This window comes from Aethalodelphis obliquidens, unplaced genomic scaffold (genome assembly GCF_003676395.1).
Source record: "Aethalodelphis obliquidens isolate GAN/ISIS:26980383/991018 unplaced genomic scaffold, ASM367639v1 scaffold3, whole genome shotgun sequence".
Classification (NCBI taxonomy): domain Eukaryota; kingdom Metazoa; phylum Chordata; class Mammalia; order Artiodactyla; family Delphinidae; genus Aethalodelphis; species Aethalodelphis obliquidens.
In genome coordinates this window covers 55,040,331-55,060,249 of record NW_020837947.1, presented here as the reverse complement: position 1 = coordinate 55,060,249, position 19,919 = coordinate 55,040,331, and the positions used below count along the sequence as shown (strand labels likewise).

The following is a 19,919-nucleotide window of genomic DNA, read 5'->3' as shown; positions in this document are numbered from 1 at the left end:
TTTCTCCTTCAGTTGGTTAATATGGTTTTTCACATTGATTGATTTGCATATATTGAAGAATCCTTGTGTTGCTGGATTACACCCCACTTGATCATGGTGTATGATCCTTTTAATGTGCCATTAGATTCTGTTTGCTAGTGTTTTGTTGAGGACTTTTGCATCTATGTTCATCAGTGATATTGCCCTGTATTTTTTATTCTTTGTGACATATTTGTCTGGTTTTGGTAGCATGGTGATGGTAGCCTCTTAGAACGACTTTGGGAGTGTTCCTTCCTCTGCTATATTTCAGTAGTGTTTGAGAAGGACAGGTGTTAGCTCTTCTCTAAATGTTTGATAGAATTCACCTGTGAAGCCATCTGGTCCTGGGCTTTTGTTTGTTGGAAGATTTTTAATCACAGTTTCAATTTCAGTGCTTGTGATTGGTCTGTTCATATTTTCTATTTCTTCCTGGTTCAGTCTCAGAAGGTTCTGCTTTTCTAAGAATTTGTCCATTTCTTCCAGGTTGTCCATTTTATTGGCATAGAGTTGCTTGTAATAATCTCTCATGATCCTTTGTATTTCTGCAGTGTCAGTTGTTACTTCTCTTTTTTCATTTCTAATTCTATTGATTTGAGTCTTCTCCCTTTCTTTCTTGATGAGTCTGGCTAATGGTTTATTAATTTTGTTTATCTTCTAAAGAACCAGCTTTTAGTTTTATTGATCTTTCATATTGCTTCCTTCTTTTCTTTTTCATTTATTACTGATCTTTATGATTTCTTTCCCTCTGCTAACCTTGGGGTTTTTTTGTTCTTCTTTCTCTAATTGCTTTAGATATAAGTTTATGTTGTTTATTTGTGATGTTTCTTGAAGAAGGATTGTAATGCTATAAACTTTCCTCTTAGAACTGCTTTTGCTGCATCCCATAGGTGTTGGGTCATCGTGTTTTCATTCATTTGTTTCTAGGTATTTTTTGACTTCCTTTTCGATTTCTTCAGTGATCTCTTGGTTATTTAGTAATGTATTGCTTAGCCTCCATGTATTTGTATTTTTTACAGATTTTTCCCTGTAATTGATATCTAGTCTCATAGCGTTGCGGTCAGAAAAGATACTTGATATGATTTCAATTTTCTTAAATTTACCAAGGCTTGATTTGTGACCCAAGATATGATCTATCCTCAAGAATGTTCCATGGGCACTTGACAAGAAAGTGTATTCTGTTGTTTTTGGATGGAATGTCCTATAAACATCAATGAAGTCCATTTTGTTTAATGTATCATTTAAAGCTTGTGTTTCCTTATCTATCTTCATTTTGGATGATCTGTCCACTGTTGAAAGTGGAGTGTTAAAGTCCCCTACAATGATTGTGTTACTGTCCATTTCCCCTTTTACGGCTGTTAGCATTTGCCTTATGTATTGAGGTGCTCTTATGTTGGGTGGATAAATATTTACAATTGTTCTATCTTCTTCTTGGATTGATCCCTTGATCATTATGTAGTGGCCTTCTTTGTCTCTTGTAATAGTCTTTGTTTTAAAGTCTATTTCATCTGATATGAGAATTGCTACTCCAGCTTTCTTTTGATTTCCATTTGCATGGAATATCTTTTTCCATGCCCTCACTTTCAGTCTGTAAGTGTCCCTAGGTCTGAGGTGGGTCTCTTGTAGACAGCATATATACAGGTCTTGTTTTTGTATCCATTCAGCCAGTCTATGTCTTTTGGTTGGAGCATTTAATCCATTTACATGTAAAGTAGTTATCGATATGTATGTTCTTATTACCATTTTCTTAATTGTCTTGGTTTTGTTATTGTAGGTCTTTTCCTTCTCTTGTGTTTGATGCCTAGAGAAGTTCCTTTAGCATTTGTTGTAAAGCCGGTTTGGTGGTGCTGAAATCTCTTAGCTTTTGCTTGTCTGTAAAGGTTGTAATTTCTCCATAAAATCTGAATGAAATCCTTGCTGGGTAGAGTAATTTTGTTTGTAGTTTTTTCCCCTTCATTGCTTTAAATATGTCCTGCCACTCCCTTCTCGCTTGCAGAATTTCTGCTGAAAGATCAGTTGTTAACCTTATGGGAATTCCATTGTATGTTATTTGTTGTTTTTCCCTTGCTGTTTTTAATATTTTTTCTTTGTATTTAATTTCTGATAATTTGATTAATATGTGTCTTAATGTGTCCCTGTATGGGACCCTCTGCACTTCCTGGACTTATTTCCTTTCCCATATTAGGGAAGTTTTCAACTATAATCTCTTCAAATATTTTCTCAGTCTGTTTCTTTTTCTCTTCTTCTTCTGGGACCCCTATTATTCGAAGGCTGGTGTGTTTAATGTTGTCCCAGAGGTCTCTGAGACTGTCCTCAATTCTTTTCATTCTTTTTTCTTTATTCTGCTCTGCAGTAGTTATTTCCACTGTTTTATCTTCCAGGTCACTTATCCGTTCTTCTGCCTCAGTTATTCTACTATTGATTCCTTCTAGAGAATAGTTAATTTCATTTATTGTGTTGTTCATCATTGTTTGTTTGCTCTGTAGTTCTTCTTATCCCTGTTAAATGTTTCTTGTATTTTCTCCATTCTATTTCCAAGATTTTGGATATCTTTACTATCATTATTCTGATTTCTTTTTCAGGTAAACTGCCTATTTCTTCTTCATTTGTTTGGTCTGGTGTGTTTTTACTTTGCTCCTTCATCTGCTGTGTGTTTTTCTGTCTTTGCATTTTGCTTATCTTACTGTGTTTGGGGTCTCCTTTTTGCAGGCTGCAGGTTCGTAGTTCCCGTTGTTTTTGGTGTGTGCTCCCAGTGGCTAAGGTTGGTTCAGTGGGTTGTGTAGGCTTTCTGGTGGAGGGGAATAGTGCCTATGTTCTGGTGGATGAGGTTGGATCTTGTCTTTCTGGTGGGCAGGACTACATCCCGTGGTGTGTTTTGGGGTCTCTGTGACCAATTATGATTTTAGGCAGTCTCTCTGCTAATGGGTGGGGTTGTGTTCCTGTGTTGCTAGTTGTTTGGCATGGAGTGTCCAGCACTGTAACTTGCTGGTCGTTGAGTGGAGCTGGGTCTTAGAGTAGAGATGGAGATCTCTGGGAGTGCTTTCGCTGTTTGATATTACGTGGAGCCAGGAGGTCTCTGTTGGACCAATGTCCTGAACTCGGCTCTCCCACCTCATAGGCACAGGCCTGACACATGGCCATAGCACCAAGGCCCTGTCAGCCACACAGCTGGCATGGTGAACCCGAGGGCAGACTGGGGTTGGCCAGCAGGATCCAACCAGAGTGCAGTGAAGTTGTGGCTATGGGCACGGCTGCGGCAAGCCTAGGGAGTCATGCTGCCCTCTGCTCGGGCTCTGGGGCAGCTCAGCGACTGTGGAGGTAAGAGATGCCAAATGGGTAGTTAGGGCTCTGCTGGGATCTTGGCTCCATGCCATGTGGCGGGGGTGGGGTGCTAGGCTCTCAGTCACTCGGGGAGAGAGGTGGGGGTGCTGGAGAGAGGGGCGGATTGGTAGGGAGGAAGCAGGGCGTGACCAGGCAGCCCGGGACTGCAGCTTCGCCGAGAGCTTCCACCTTCTCAATCAGTAACATTTCTTTTTGCTTCTTCCTTAAAATCTCCAACTCTCTGCTTACATTACCCATCCATTTTTACATGCTGTCTACTTTATCCATTAGAGCTCTTAGCATGTTAATCACAGTTGTTTTAAATTCCCAGTCTGATAATTCCAACATTCCTCCTGTGTCTGGTTCTGATACTGGCTCTGTCTCTTCAAGTTGTTTTATTCCACTGGTGTGCCTTGTGATTTTTTTCTTGATAGGTAGATAGTTTCTTGATAGATAGTTTATGCCATTGGTATGTCTTGTGAATTTTTTCTTGATAGTACCTAGGTGATGTACTAGGTAAAAGCAACTGCTGTAAATCAGCTTTTAGCAATGTGGTGGTGAGGTCTGTGGGGCGAGGAAGCATTCTATAGTCCTATGATTAGGTCTCAGTCTTTTGATGAGTCTATGCTTCTAGACTGTGCACTTCACAACAGTGTCTCAGGTTTTTCTCCTCCCTTTGATGGAACAAAATATCTAGTGTGGCCTGGAATTTGGTATTTCCCTTTTTCCAGGTCAGTTAGCCTCTGATAATACTCCAACAAGTTAGGCTCTTGGTTAACTAGATTCCTCTAAGGGAAAGCCTTGTTAAGAACAGGGTTCTCTGGTGTATTTCAAAATGGTCCCATTTTCCTTCCCCCAACCAGAAGCCACAGGAGATTCTTCTTTGATATTTACTGTGAGAATCTGGTCAAATTCCTGAAGGTAAACCTCACTGTATTGTGGAGATCTCCCTAAGACTGAGTCCACCTGGAGATTTTAACTCTTGGTTTTGTCCACACTGAACCTCTGCAACTCGTCAATTACCGTTGAGGTTCCTGTGGTGGTTCTTCCTCAAGAGCGTCTGCTCTGTTAAGCTATGACTCCCTGTATTCCTTCATTTGACTCCCCAGTCTTCAGGGCAGGCATTTGTCCTGTGTCTTACCCTAGTTAAGGGATCCAAGAAGAACTGTTAATTTTTCAGTCGGTTTAGCTTTTTACTCATTGTTAGAATGTAGTGGTGACTTCTTACATGCCAGACCAGATACTAGAAATTCCTATCTCACAGTTTTTGTAGGTAGTATTTTTAGGGTCTCTCACAGACTGCAACCAAGATGTCAGCTACGACTGTAATCATTACAAGACAAGATTGTGGAAGGTTTTACTTCCAAGTTCCCTCATGAGGTTGTTAGTAAGATTTTAAGTTCTTGTGGTATTGAAAATTCACATAGAAATGAAAAAATATCTAGAACAGATGAAACAAATTAGGAAAGGCAAGTTGGGTTAACACTACCTGATTTCAAAACTTTTTATAAAGCTATATAGCAATAAAAGAAGTGCAGTATTGAAATTAAGATAAACACATACATCAGTGGAACAGAATATTGAGTCCAGAGGTAAACCCACACTTATATGGACAGCTCATTTTTGAGAACGGTGCAAACACAATTTAGTGGAAAAATAATCTTTTCAACAAATAATATTGGAACAATTAGAAAAACACATTCAAAAAATATGAAACATTAAATTAGATTCAGGGATCATGCTAGGGACCTGAGGAAGGTATTTGCAAACTCTTTCATGTTTTACTTTTATGAACCTCTTTAGTTTGACCCTTGAATTAAATTAACAGCTCTGTGTTTGGGGTTCATGTTCTGGTTTTGATCGATTCTAATTCTTATGCCCTCAGTGTTCCTACTCTACTTTTGCCTCAGAGGTCTTTTTACTGTTTCTGAAAGTCTAACTCTAGCAATCACTATATTAATACTTTATAACTGAATCTGTATCCACAGCTATATATTTGTTTTGTCATATTGAATTTCAACATATTTAGAGCAAAAATAGTGACAAAATATTGAAGAATTCCGTAACTTCGGATCATCTCCTTGTGATAATGCTCATTATTTTTAAAAATCACAAAAAATAAAACTCTTAGGACATCATAGGACACTAAGTAATTTCATGTGAGTTACTTTTTAATCTAGATTAAGCATTTAATTGGGAATTTCTATAACTGAAAATAAGAACATAATTTTAATTAATTTCTAACATTAGGTATATACCTCTTGGCAATTTTCATGAGTTCTTGAGCCTTCTGCCTTTCATGATATTGTAAGGAAACATCTTTTTGTTAAAAATATGTTGAATTTATAAAATACCTGTGGTTTAGATATGATAGTTGTCATCATTTTGCTCTAGAAGAAAAACTGCAAATAAAATTTTGGCCTATGGAAATCTAAGTCCTTTATTCTAAAAGATTTTAAGTTTAAATGCCAAGTAGGTCATTATAACAAAAAATGTTCTGGTCCTATTACTTGGATGTAAACATCTGCTTTGGCTTTAATGTCATAAAATCCTGAGCTTAGAATCAATATATTCTTTTAAGATAACAGAAACAGTTTATTGTTGAGAATAAAGAACGGAAATGGAAAGAAAATTTAGTCATTTCAAATGCAAATTTACATGCATGTAATTCTCATTTGTATGCATGCAGTTTCAAAATGACTATGTGTTTGATGTGGAAAGACTAAAAATCATTTGCTACAGAAAAGCATTTGCTACACATACATAAGAATATTATTCAACTTGAAGAAAAATTTACCACATGCATTAAATTGACACTATAGAGGTTGTAAAACAACAACTAATGAATTATTATCGTATGAATTGTATTTGTTTAAGGATGTTTACAATGATAAATGTGTCCACGTAAAAAACATTTCACTCATATGTTTTTATCTAAACTTGCATACATCCCACATATTTTACTTTCATTTTGGTATTCCATGATATAAAAATTAGAAATTGCAAGAAAATCAGACTGGTGTGTTGTTTTTTACAACACTGTATTCTGCATTCTTGATAAGAATCTTTTATTTCTTAACTCCTCAGTCTCTAACTCTAAATATCTAACTGTCTGCAACCAGATGCTCTGTAAAATGTCCTATTTGTTAACTGTAAAATTGCTGTGTCAACTTGTTCAAATCCAAAATACAGTGTGACACATAAGAAAAAATAGAAATGAAGCTAAGGAAACAAACAAGCACATAAACAGAAAAGCCAATTATTATTTCTAAGGAGCAGACTTCCTATTTTAAAAAATATATTTTAAAGTTATTTCTCAAATTATTCAGAATCAACATATCTTATTTTCAACACATCACAGAGAAACAAACATATGTCTGCTTTAAAATTTTTCTTCTGCCTGGGTTACTTTATAAAATAAAATAATATAGTTTAGCATGGATGATTTGTATAGACACTATAATAGGCAATCTGTATTAAACAGTTAAACATTAGGAGTAGGAAACACACACAATTGGAAAAGAAAAACACACTTATGCACTTTGCAAATTGAGCGATAGGAACCCTTTTTACCAAAAAACAGTTACAGAGGAAAGGTATCACTGAGAGCAGTATTGGTTTAAGAAAAAAAGTCACACAAAAAAATTATAACCATCTTTTAACTAGTTCCCAATTGTAGGCAAAAATACTGCTCTATTTCTCTACCTGGAACACCATGGTGAAGGAGAATATTAGACTGAAAGTTAGAAATGAGTACCCTATTTTTAATTCTATCTCATATTATATATACAGGTATAGGTGTGGTGCACCACCCAGATTACTCTTTAAAGAAGGACTTGTCACCCCTCTTGGAATCTGAATTAGGGTTTGACACAGCGGCAGAGAACGACCTCACCCAAGGCCATGCTTTTCCTATGTGGCGCATATCCAACAATGAATCCACAAGGTCAATCGCAATGTTGGAAAATGCTGACAGGTTACATTGACTCCAAACGTCCTCATGAGGATGGTCAAATTTGTCAGGTGTGAATCGGTTTCACCTCTTCCTCTTAGTGCTGCTGCCGCCCTCATCCTCACAGTGTTGATCCTTAATTAATACTTCATATGATAAACTCTTTCTCAGTTTCTGCTTCCTCAGAAACAAACTAGTGACAGTAATTCTCAGGAGTGGTGCAAGAAAGAATGCAACAATATTTGTAACTGGATGTCTTGCCAGCCTCTCTGCCATCATGAGATGATAAGTGGGGCACAGAGAACCCCTGACTCAAGGTGGTGATCCACTTGTTAAAAGTCTCACAAGTAGTGAGCTGGCATGGTTTAACAGTGAAAGGGAATGCTTAAGCTGTAGCCATTTATCAGACATTTGAGAGGCATAAGGGAAATAGTAAATATAAAGACAATGGGACAGGATACCTATTTATTGCTAAGTATCATTGATACCTTGAAAAAAGTAATGAAAAGCTGCTGGGGATTAATAGGTAATTAAAGCTAGCGTGAAAGCCAAAGTGTCCCTTTGGCAGTGTGTAAAGTGACTCTTATCCTGCAGCTGGAGGACAGGTAAAGCTGAGGCCAGGCCAAGGACTTAATAGTATGAATGGCTGAGGTCCAGAAAAGGTTAAAAACCCAACTAAATCAGGTTCGCTACGCCAAATTCAGGGCCGGTGTTGGGGAAATATAGGACCCTAATTTGACAGGTGTCCCCAAATGCTGAATCCTTAGATATAACTGCAATCCCTGAGCCTGCAGAAGTTGCCCAGCCCTCCCTATTGAAAGCTAACACTCCCTTTCTATTTAAATGCAGAGGCTCCTTCCTTGTAGGACTGCTGCCCGCAAACGGTTTGGCAGGTTATCAAAATGTTAAATGTAGAATTACCATAGGATTTAGCAATCCTAGCCCTAGATATAATCCCAAGAGAACCCAAAATATATATCCACACACAAGCTTGTATGCTACCTTCACAGTAGCATTATTCATGATAGCCAAAAAGTAGAAATGATACAAATTTCCAGCTGATGAAGGGATTAAAAATTGTGGTTTTGTTATCCATTTGCACAACAGAATAGTCATGCAATGGAATAAAAATTAATGAAGTGCTAATATATGCTACAACATGAAAGGATTTTGAAGACATTAGGCTAAGTGAAAGAAGCCAATCATAAAAGATAGATTGAATGATTCCATTTATTTGAAATGTCTACAAAAGGCAAACTTGGAGACAGAAAGTATATTAGTGGTCTAGATTGGGAAGGGATGATGGTGGAAAGAAATGAGGACTGATAGCTAACAGATATGGGGTTTCTTTTGCGGGGGTGATGCAAGGTTCTAAAATTAGATTTTCATGATAGCTGCATAATTGTGTAAATACACTAAAAGTTATTGAATTGTGCATGGGTGAATTTATGATTTACAAATTATATCTCAAAGTTGTTTAAGAAATGGTATGGAAAGTTCTCATATAACTTTCACTCATCTTCTCCTAATGTTAATTCCTTGAATAATCAATACCAGTAAAGTCACAGACTTTATTTACTAAAGTACTTTTTCAATTCCAGGATCCAATTCTGGATCCCAAACTGCATTTTGTTGTCATGTCTACTCAAGTCTCCTCCAAAGAACTAGTTTTTCGTTTTCATAATCTATCATTAGAATCTAGTTACTAAGCCCAGCTTACAATGAAAAGGAAGGCAATTGAACTCCCATCTCCTTGATAGAGAGGTAACTGAGAATTCATAATATTTTTTTGAAACTATCAAAGTAGTTAAAAAGTTGGGGGGAAGGTATATTGGAGTATGCAAATAGCTAGTTTCTTTTTAAAGTTTGTCCACTAATTTTGTCATTCATCAATGAATCTTGCTTGCAGTAGTTATTACTATGGTGTTCTTATGGTGATTTTTCTATTTCCTCATTTGTCTACATTGTAGGGAAGGGGAAAAATAGCTTTTCCTTCTACCCTTCTTGGTTCTTGGGTGGGGCTCTGTAACAAAACACAGATTAGCAAGAGAAAAGCCTAAATTTATTTAATATCAGTTTTACATGGCACAGAAGCTTTCATAAGAAAATGAAGATCAAAAGCATGTTTATACTAGGTTTGATGAAGAGTAGAAAGTCATGGAAAAATGTGATAGGACAAAAGGGTATAAGCTAAGTGTAGCGACCTGGGAAAAACTTATCAAGGCCTGTTTGTTAAGATTCTTCTTGGCATCCCTTTGTCTTCCGAGATAAGGGTGCTCCTTTTCTCCAGATATAGGAAGGGCATCTCTCACATGAGGCTTTTATGACCCATTTCAGGGAAGAAGGGTGAGGTGGCGGGGAGGGAGTCACAGTGGTATTCCTGCTTCTGTGGTTTTCTCACACTCTTTTAGCTTAAAATATTCAATGTACTAAGGTGCCGTATTTTGGGGTAGTGTGTCTTGCACCCTATCACAGTATTCAACCAAGTCACTCCTTGCGATGTTACAGTTCAATGGGTTTTGACAAATGCATAAAGTCATGTATCCCACACCCCGATAACAAAGAGTAAATTTCCATCACTCTAAATTTCTCATATGAAGCTCCTTTGCAGTCAGCCCCTTTCCTCCTCCAACCCCTGGCAAACACTTATCTGTTTTATATCCATATAGTTTGACCTATTGGATATGAGTATTACATTGGATATGAGCATATACACATATGCCTGCACCCCTCTCCTCCTCTCCATACACAAGAATGTAGCTTTTGTTCCATAGAAGAGATAACAAGGAGCAGAATCTGAGTTGAGTTTCTTGCCCCTCTTGAAAGGCTGCCATTCCTCTCTCCTATGTCTGTAGCACAAAAGACACCTCTCAGAGCTGTTTCTGTAAAGATTCAGGAAAAAGAGCTTGTATATATTGACCACTCCTTCCAGGGATTTCACACTATCCTGCCAATCTGCACTTGACCTTTAATATTTTGTCAGCAATTCTAGCTAAACTCTAATGTGTTCAGTAGCATCTATTCCAGTAAGTGTGAATTTGCATCTGTTTTCTCTCTTCAAGCATTGTATTTTCTTAGATTTTGGGCCAGTTATTTGATCTGCTACCAGTTATGATTTTGAAGTTAGTCCACCTCTTTTTCTGTTGCAAGAGAGGAAGTGTCCCACTATTTAGCTCTGCATCTTGGGGTAGAATCCAGAAGTTCTCAGTTCTATAGTTTTTGGTTTGCTACTACCAGTTTACACTTATTATGCAAAGCAGGACTCTATACCCTTAAGATTTGTGCTTAGAGTGAAAATAGATATGTCTAATGCAGCCCCACTGGTATAAATTATACAAACTCTGTCTTTCCGAGTAGAATTTTTCTCACTTCTGTCTGTGCATACATCTGGAAAGTAACATAGCCAAACTAAGTAAGCATTTCTCTATTTTGATTCTTTAAGTCTTTCAAAATGCATTTTACTTATCATTCTCTTCCTTCTCTTGCTGTTATTGACCAGTTTTCCATTTTATTTTAATATGAAAAATAAGCGAATGTTTGTGCTTTTCCATTGTAGTATCTGTGGGTTACATAAACTGCAGGAATGTAGCCAGTCCTTCTTTGGGAACTTTTACATAAGATAACGTCGCTGCCTGTGGATATCTTTAGGGATGCCCTCTTTGTCATGTGTGATATAGTTAATTTTGTTTATTTTTTCTTGATTAGCATGGCTAGGATTTTAACTGTTTTATTTTCTTTATTTTTATCTATTTTTGAAATGTCATTCATTTCACATTTTGTATTTACTATTTCTCTTCAATTATTAACCTATGTTTTATTTGCTCTTTAAAATGTGCCTTAAATTTGTATCATACAAATTTTGACATTTGGGGGTTTATTATTATTTAGTTTGAAATATTTGTGACTACTTTTTGGAGCCACAAATATAGAACATCTACCAAGTGTAGGTTGATGCTTTAGATTTTTTTTTATTGATGTCTAATTACCTTCAGTATGTACGAGGGTATAATTTATATTACTTAAATACTTTAAATATACTGAGACTTTTTAATGTTTCTGCATAGGGTTAATACAGTCAGTAAATGTTTCCTGTGCACCTTGAAAAAATGTTCTCCTCATTCATTATTAACTTGTGAATTAGGTCAGGTTTGGTGGATAGTGTTCTAATTTTGTATTACTTAACTCACTTTTTATCTTTTTTTAAAATTATTTAAGAGTGATTTTTAAAATACAGACTGGGAGAAAATATTTGCAAGTGATGCAACTGACAAGGGCTTAATTTCCAAAATATACCAACAGCTCATACAACTCAATAACAACAACAAAAAAAAATCTAATTCAAAACTGGGCAGAAGACCTAAATAGACATTTCTCCAGGAAGAACATGTAGATGGTCAACAGGCACATGAAAATATGCTCAACCATTTTTTAAAGGTTGTGACATTGAATATGTTAGCAAAACCCTATATGACATGAGTTTTCTGCTTGGATCTAATTGATTAAAGCAAGCATATTTAAAAGTAACATTTCCTGAATAAAATTTTAGGGTTTTTTCCTGTATTTTCTAAAATTGATAGACTGTTTATCATTATCATTTTTCCTTTTGGATAGTCTTCAGCTGTCATCCTAATATCTCAAGAGACTATTTATAGACCAAGCATATTCTTTAGGTGGTATAAATTTCCTGAACTTGACATTTATGTGTCATATCTATAAGAGTTTTATATACATACGAATAGATATACATAATTATATATCTATCTATAGTTTTAGTAATATATACATATACTTTCCTAAGTATGTATTTGTGTGTTTATATATTATAAGCTATTGCCTCTCTCAGCTTCAAATCTACCCTTCTATATGCAACTTCATGATGTTGGGATTGGGACTCTCCAAATCAGTTTCTATTTTGCCAGCTATTCTTGGTTAGTTTCCACTAATAGAAGGAGATTGGTAAACTTGAGAAAGGAGAATGGATTTGCTCCTTCTAGTTTTCTTCCTGTTCCTGTTTTGCTTTTTGTTTGTATAGGCATCACCTTGGCAATGATTCTTCATCCTGGAGGTGGCAGTCTGTTCCCATAACCGCATAGCAGCAGCTGAATCCATTTTGCAATTTTTCTATACCCTTAGAACCAGTCTTATTTTGTTACTTGTAGATCTCAATACCAGTGGGCCAGTGTTCACTTCTTAGAAATCTGGAACTCAGCTCCATGGGGACCCTCTTTGATTTCAGAGATGCCAGCAACAGCATAGCAGCACCACCCCCTTCCTGAGCCTAAGTTTAAGCTCTGCAGAGCCTTCCTGCAGGCTTCTCAGGGTTAGTCACTCCAGACTCTTCCCTTTGCTTTGGTAGCCATATCCTACAATCCCTACATTTGTGTTATTTTGTTAGTGTCTTCTGTTTTTATTATTTGGTGCTTCCACACTTGGTAAACAATTTTTATTTAATATTATTCTGTTAAAAGAGCTGGTATAATTTCTCTGGGCAGGTATTTGAGTGATACACAAATAATTCTTTTGCTGATATCTTTGATACAGAGTGATATGATACAGCATTTTTCAAATAAGCTGTACAGTGATTAAAATCATTAGTCCATTTAAAATTGCTTAGTAGTTGATTTCAAACTACTATAAGTCCAATGATAATTATATTAGTATATATTTTATCTAACCATTTTAAATTTGGAGTTAATTATATCAGTCTAATAAGGCAGAAGTGGCAAGTATTTTGATGCAGGCAATAGTATTATACAACGCCTAGCTCTGTATGATGTATATTCCTCCCCCTTTGTCAATCACTTAACAGTTTTTGTGAAATTCTAAGTAAAATGAGTCATCTCCATATAATGAATAATTTACATCTTCTTACAGGACTGACAAGAGTACAGTGAAAAATCATCTTTAATTTTGGAAAAATTTTGCAAATTATGAGCCATTTGCTGAGTTTTTATTCCTCATTAAATGATTCTTGTCATGTGTAAAATTCTCATTGAATGCAAATGACAGTATTCACATATTTTCAGATTTGTGAAATAACTTTACATGGAGAGAAAAATTTTATTCCAATGACAATAGGTAATTTGTCTTTCATATAGGTAATCTCGCCTACGGAGGGAAAATTATTGCTAATGTCTGAGTGCAAGCGGTTTTCACATTGTTTAAAGGAGTCAAATTTGTATGTCAGACTAATGCACTTTCCCCCCAAATTTTACAAAAGTAACTTCAGCTATCTGACAGGAAATTATTAATTCTGTGATATACTTAGTGATTCAATAGTTTTCTGTACCAGATGACATTGATTGACTTTGAAATGTAATCAGTAAAATACAGTGTATATATTAACATCTAAGTAACCACGTTTATTATAATAGGAGTTTATTCCACTTGTGTATTTATGTGACGCTGTCAACTTAAGAATGAAATTTCATTTTTCATGATTGTTGTTTAAGTGTGTGAACAAGGGGTTCTAGCTTCCTGGATTATAAATAATAACAAAATAAAACACACGTCTTTAACTCAAAATAGACTGGCCTAGAAAATGCAAAGTTATCAAATACATGGAAAATTTAATATTTTTTCACTGTTGTTTTTAAGGATATCTGTTATTTCCTTGATGACCTTTAAAAAACTGCCAGGTGTGTATTCAGTCTCAGTACTACCCATGGATGGTTATAAGAATACCAAGATTTGAGTCACTGTGGTAATCAGAGCACCAGGTATGTGTCTGAGCTTCTATTTTATCTTTTGGGATTCTACATTAACAGGCAGATGTTCTGGGTTCCACTCTTGGCTGTAATATGATATTGGATAAGTCATTCTACTTTCAGGCTCAGATTTCTAATATAAACCTGAATTCCTATGACTTTAAGAATTTTTCAAGATTTATATGAAAATCAAATGTGATTATGCATGTGGAAACTCCTAAGAAAAAATATAATTATTTGTAAAATTTCAAGTTGTAGAGTTGTGGGAGAAATGACTCTAGGACTTGGTATCAGGTAGCCATTAAGCAGAATCTCTTTTACTTTTCCTTCAGTGGAGATATGACACTATAAATCTCAATTAGTTGATCCCAGGAAGAGTATCAGATACCTCTTGTAGAACCTGTCAAAGTGTCTCAGGTATAATGCAAAAACAAGGACCAGGAAAACAGCATGCCTCTAAATAGACTGCCATGCTGCACAGAGCTGGTCTACACATGGTTTGATAAAAGCTTGGAAAAGGTGATCTTGAACATTTTCTATTCATTTAGACCCATAATTGAGAAAAACTGACTGAAATAAGTTAAGAAGGACTAGCAGCACAGGATGAATACAGGCAGGAACAGGGTAGTTGACTTCAAACCTGATCCAGTAGTTTGCACATAAATTTTCCCAATTATTTCAAAATCAAAGTATCTCTTAGGAATCCAGGGAAACTATTCACTACTACTTAGATCATGCCAGATATTTGTATATATCTGAAGCCTATCACCTATTACAAATAAAATAAAAATTATTGATGGTATGTGCAGAGAACTCTGAATATCTGTTATTCAGAGTTACAGTATCACTTCATTATAACGGATAGAACATTTTGTGTTTTCATATCCTTAAAATCAAACCTCTGTATAATAAAGAGCAGGGCTTGAGAGAACTATACTCCTAAAAGTCAAAAGAATAAAATTCTTTATGATGGATATTTCTCACCTTATGTAAAATAAATCTATATATTTTTGTATTTAAAACAAAGGTAGTCAAGTTTAGAGGGTGTCGTTTTGAGAAAGATAACCTAGGTTAATTCCTAGATTTGCCAGTGAGAAGCTATGTGACCTCAGGCACCCTATTTAACTTGTCTGAACTTCAGTTTCCTCATCTACAATATGGAGGCAGAAAAGTCCTGTAATATAGAGTTGTGAGGATTCAATTAGTTAGCACAGGTCCCAGGTTAAGCAGTAGTAAACGCTCAGTACATGTTAGGTATTAATACTGAACAATATATATATTAGAAAGCACTTTAGAAAAATTAATGCAAATGATTTTCTTAAAAACTTCAATTCTTTTAATGTTTTTGTTTATAAAATTACACTTTAATGTCTGTTTACATTGTGAATTTTTCAGTCTCACCATTCATTTATTACTTATTTCTTCCCCACCTATTTTTGCAGCATATATAAAATGTGTGATAAGTACTTGCTGAATGTTGAACATGTCACAGTAAGAAGCTCACAGACCTTACCCTAAGGGAGATCAAGAAGCTCACAGTATAGTAGGGAAGATAAACAGATTAACACACATCCAATGCAGATGGTGAAGTCTTTGACAGCTCTATTCACAAGATGTTCTGCGACCTATATTAGCACCTCAGCCTTGTGCAGACTTTAAAGTCCTATTAGAGGAAGTGTCTCTTAGTAACACCAATCTCAAAAAAAAGGAAAACTGTATTTCAAAAAATAAACAGTATGTGAGAAAAGTACATTAAAAATGAAATTAAAATTCTGGGGAAATAGAAACTGAAACAAACAGGAAAAGAATAGTGAAAGATGAAGCTAAAATAGAGATAGAGGCAGTTACAAAGTGCCTTTTCTATGTCACTTAAAATTTTTTCAACTTCTTAACGAGAGTCACTGGCATGTTTTAAGCATAGTTTGTACATATTTTTAAGAGGTCACTCCAGGTCTAAGACAGAGAATGGTTTCGAATGAGAACAATCCAGAACTTATTCTACATAATTAGAATAACAGTAGTCTAATTCTGAGGTACTGACAATGGAGAGATGGATTGAAGAATTAAACATCCATTGAGGGACAATCTAGAATTGGTGACTGAAGGAATGTGGAGGAGAAATCACATTATATCTGGTATGACCTGTGTTAAAAATCATATTTCAGGTTCTTTTTGCTAGAGAACACATTATCTCAAAATACAGTGGCATAAAATAAAAATTTATGATTATTTCTCAGGGTTCTTGAGCTAGACTGGGCTCAGCTGAGCAGTTCACACTTAAGATCTTGGTGACAGACAGATGGCAGCTATGGCTGAAATCATCTGGTTGTTTATGCTTATATCTGACACAAGGGCTGTGATGACTGAACTAACTAGGAACTTTTAAGGCATCCCTCTTTCTCTCTCTCTCCCCGTAAGTCCTCTCCACATGCTATCTTAGCTTCCTCATAACATGGTAGCTAGACTTCTTCCCTGGAAGTTGGATTCCCTCAGAGAGACTGTTCTGACAGATAAGAAGTAGACACTGCCCTTAATTCCAGGGCCTGGAAACGGGCATATTATCACTTTTTCCATATAGGTTGATCAAAGCAGATACCAAACCTACCCATATGCAAGAGGAAGGATCACTGTCTCTGACTCTTTATGGGAAGCATGCCAAGGAATTTTTTTTGGCCATCTTTAATTCACCATACCCATTATTGTTACTATTTTATTTCTTGAGAATCAACTGGAAAAGGGGAGTGATAGAACATGAGGATACTTGCCAGTTTTCTAGATATTGAAATTTTGAAAGGGAAAGTGGTTTGGAAAAGAAAATGAATTCTATCTGGATAACTGTCAGACTACCTAGTAGAGATACACAATCGCTGGATTTGGATCCGAAGACCAGAAATTGGGATCTCCTTTGGAGTTAGGCTTTACAGTTATTCATCTACACATTCTATAAACAGCAATTGAATATCTGGCAGTGGAGGTGAGCACTCTAGGAAATTAGAGAGATAAAGCAGATTAGGAGACCCAAGAAGAAATGGCAGAAGAAATGGCCAGGTTTTTAAGGGCTGGGCAAAAGTGAGGAATACTGGGAAAAAAATGGTCAGATATGTAGGTAGAAAGGGAAGAGAGTCTGTTATCATAAAATCCAGGGTTAGAAAGCATTTTATTAAAAATTAAAAGAGATTGTCATGAAAGTTTTAGAGAATCTTCCTTTACTCTGGGTCTGAATTAAGACAAATTCATAACATTTATGACTGAGATTAAGGTTTCTTTTAGATTGGAACTGGTTTTCAGAACCTGAGAATATTATCGTGTTTGGAAAATGTTCATTTGAAAAGTAAGCTTTGCTGTGTTTGCACTTATTTTCTTTTTAATTTTACTATGGCTTTTAAATATGTCTACCTACATTTATATCCATAACTTTGTCTGGTTCATCAATACTTTCTTATAATTTTGTGACTACAGAAAAATGAAAAAATCATAGGGTGTCTGACAAATTTTTGTGATAAACATTTTAAGTGTTAGACCTTTAAAAGCCTTGAAGTTTCTTTAAAGCACCCTCTTAGAGGTTTTTCTTTTAACATTTTAGACACATTTGGCTTTTCTAAAACTAGGTATCAAGACAAAGAGATTCTGCTGAACATCATGTGATATCTAATCTGTCATGGGAGGCTTTTCTGCCATTTCTGAGAAATCTCCTTTTTGGGTATGATCTTTCTTAGAATAGAAAAAGATTTACAACCCTAATACAACCTGCAGTGAAATCTCATTGTACCATTCCAGAATTACTTATAAGTCTCATTAGAAGTCATCCTTGTTTCTATGTGAATAATAAATATGATAAACTTTCATGAAAGTAAGAAAATATGAGTAATAAAATGAATTCATTATAGTGAATATTTAAAGGTTAACAACATGAAAAGTATGCTTTATTTTCTTAAATATGAACAGATTTGTGGCTCTGGAAGTAAATAATTAGTCTTACTTTATATACTGGCTGCCATTGACTTATGCTGTTATTGACTTGGGTTGTCATTGATTAGCTCATGTATATATGTATATGTGTATATATATATATATATATATATATATACACACACACACATATTTTTGTATTCTTTATATGAGTATATATGTGTGTATGTGTGTGTGCAAGTATGTGTAAACTTCAAACTAAAATTGTTAGAGTGTAACAATTTAAAATATATGGCCATCTCTTTCTAAAGGAAATAATATTTGTCTTCTTAATAGGAATAACTATGAAATAAAACTCTAACAACATCTTATATATTTCTTTTTTTAGATGTTTCAAGTAAAGACATAAAGTTTAATTATATTTTTAAATGTCTTAGAAATAAAACATCTAAATATTCATTACCAGTAGCTAAAATATTTGTCTTAGCTCTCAGTTTCAGTATTGGTCCAATATGTAAGCACTGGTAGGTAGAAAAATCTTCACAAACAAAAGTCTTTATGTACAAATTGTATGAGGTCATATAATAGAAAATATGATCACACTGAAGGGAAAATCTACATTTAATAAAATGGTAATCAAGGAAAAAATTAAAATTAAAAACAAATATATCCAGATTTAAGATGTACTTGATGATTTGATTTCCTTATAGCAAGAAATCTTTTATTATATTATCCATTTATTAACAGAGTAAGATTGATACCATTGTTCAGAAGTGTTATTTTAAATGGCATCTTAATTAAGATAAAACTTACATTATTAAATTATTTTTTCATAGTGTAGATAATTAGCAAACTATTTCCAGCTCTATTGCTCTATCAGCTTTGTATGATGTCAACATAGCTTGGAGGCAGAGCCTGGAGAATGCAACACGAATATGTTTACAATTAGACTCATAAACAGGGAGTGAGTGACCTCCTCACATTCCCTGATAACATGGACCATCCAACCTCTCTAAAGGAGACACCAGCAGTTCTGAGATGGAGCCTAACAAAAATAGCATGGGATGAAATTCATTATGAGGATGGAATTTATCAAATAGATGCTGCATCCATGCCAGTACACATTTGATGTTTTAAACGTCCAGGTTAAGACATGGGGTGAACAATCTTGAGCAATCTGTGATGGTGTTCTCCAATAGGAGAAATTAGAGTTATGTTTCGGAGAGGGGACACAGTTTAAATTTGAAGACTGCAACAATGGTACTATAATAGAAGTGGTGACCAAATCATGGGAGAATTTTAGAATAGGCCTTTAAGAATAGACATGTGTAAAAAACAGTCTGTCATCTTGTTAATATGACCTCTTTGTAATTTTTGTCTGAATTGTGAGAGTGAAAGAGAACCAACTGAAATATAAGTTGCACCAAGTATGAAAGATGGCACAGGATGACATAGTATGAAAGAAAGTTTTTCACCCATGGTGAGAAAGATGGTGAACATAAGAGCAAAAAGAGAGAGGCTGATCCCGTTATCATTGTAGTATAGTTTTTTTCCATATAAAACCAATCATACACCAAGTTGACAAGAACCAAACTGTGGAAAGATAGATTAATGTACAGTTTTTAGTAGAACCCACAGTAAAAAGATGAATACCTATTGTAGCCAGCTTTGGTTTTTGTCTGCTTTTTTGTTCACATTGAATCTAGCTCATAAGTTTGTAGGGTTACAAACACATAGTAGGCTAGATTTCCATAAATGAAAGGTAGATTTAAAATAATTTCATATATATCTCTAACAGTTAAAAAATTAAAATTTATTCTAAATGTCAATAAAGCATTCAATATGAAAATGAAATTTGATCAATTAAAAATAGGGAATGTAGTCACAACCAATTGTGAATGAAATTCAATTGATAGAGTCCAACTGATATTTTTTTCCCTAATTTATTATTAGGAAAATAATATTCAGTTCTTATAAGCTTTGATTGCATAAATGATATCTCAGACTTTGAGGTT

The 19,919-nt window shown here is 35.1% G+C and overlaps 1 pseudogene; it reads left to right on the top strand.

The window, feature by feature from the left end:
• The first annotated feature begins 3,148 nt into the window (after window positions 1-3,148).
• The window catches only part of LOC113613142 (cerebral cavernous malformations 2 protein pseudogene), a 29,342-nt pseudogene continuing 12,571 nt past the window's right edge, over window positions 3,149-19,919 (top strand).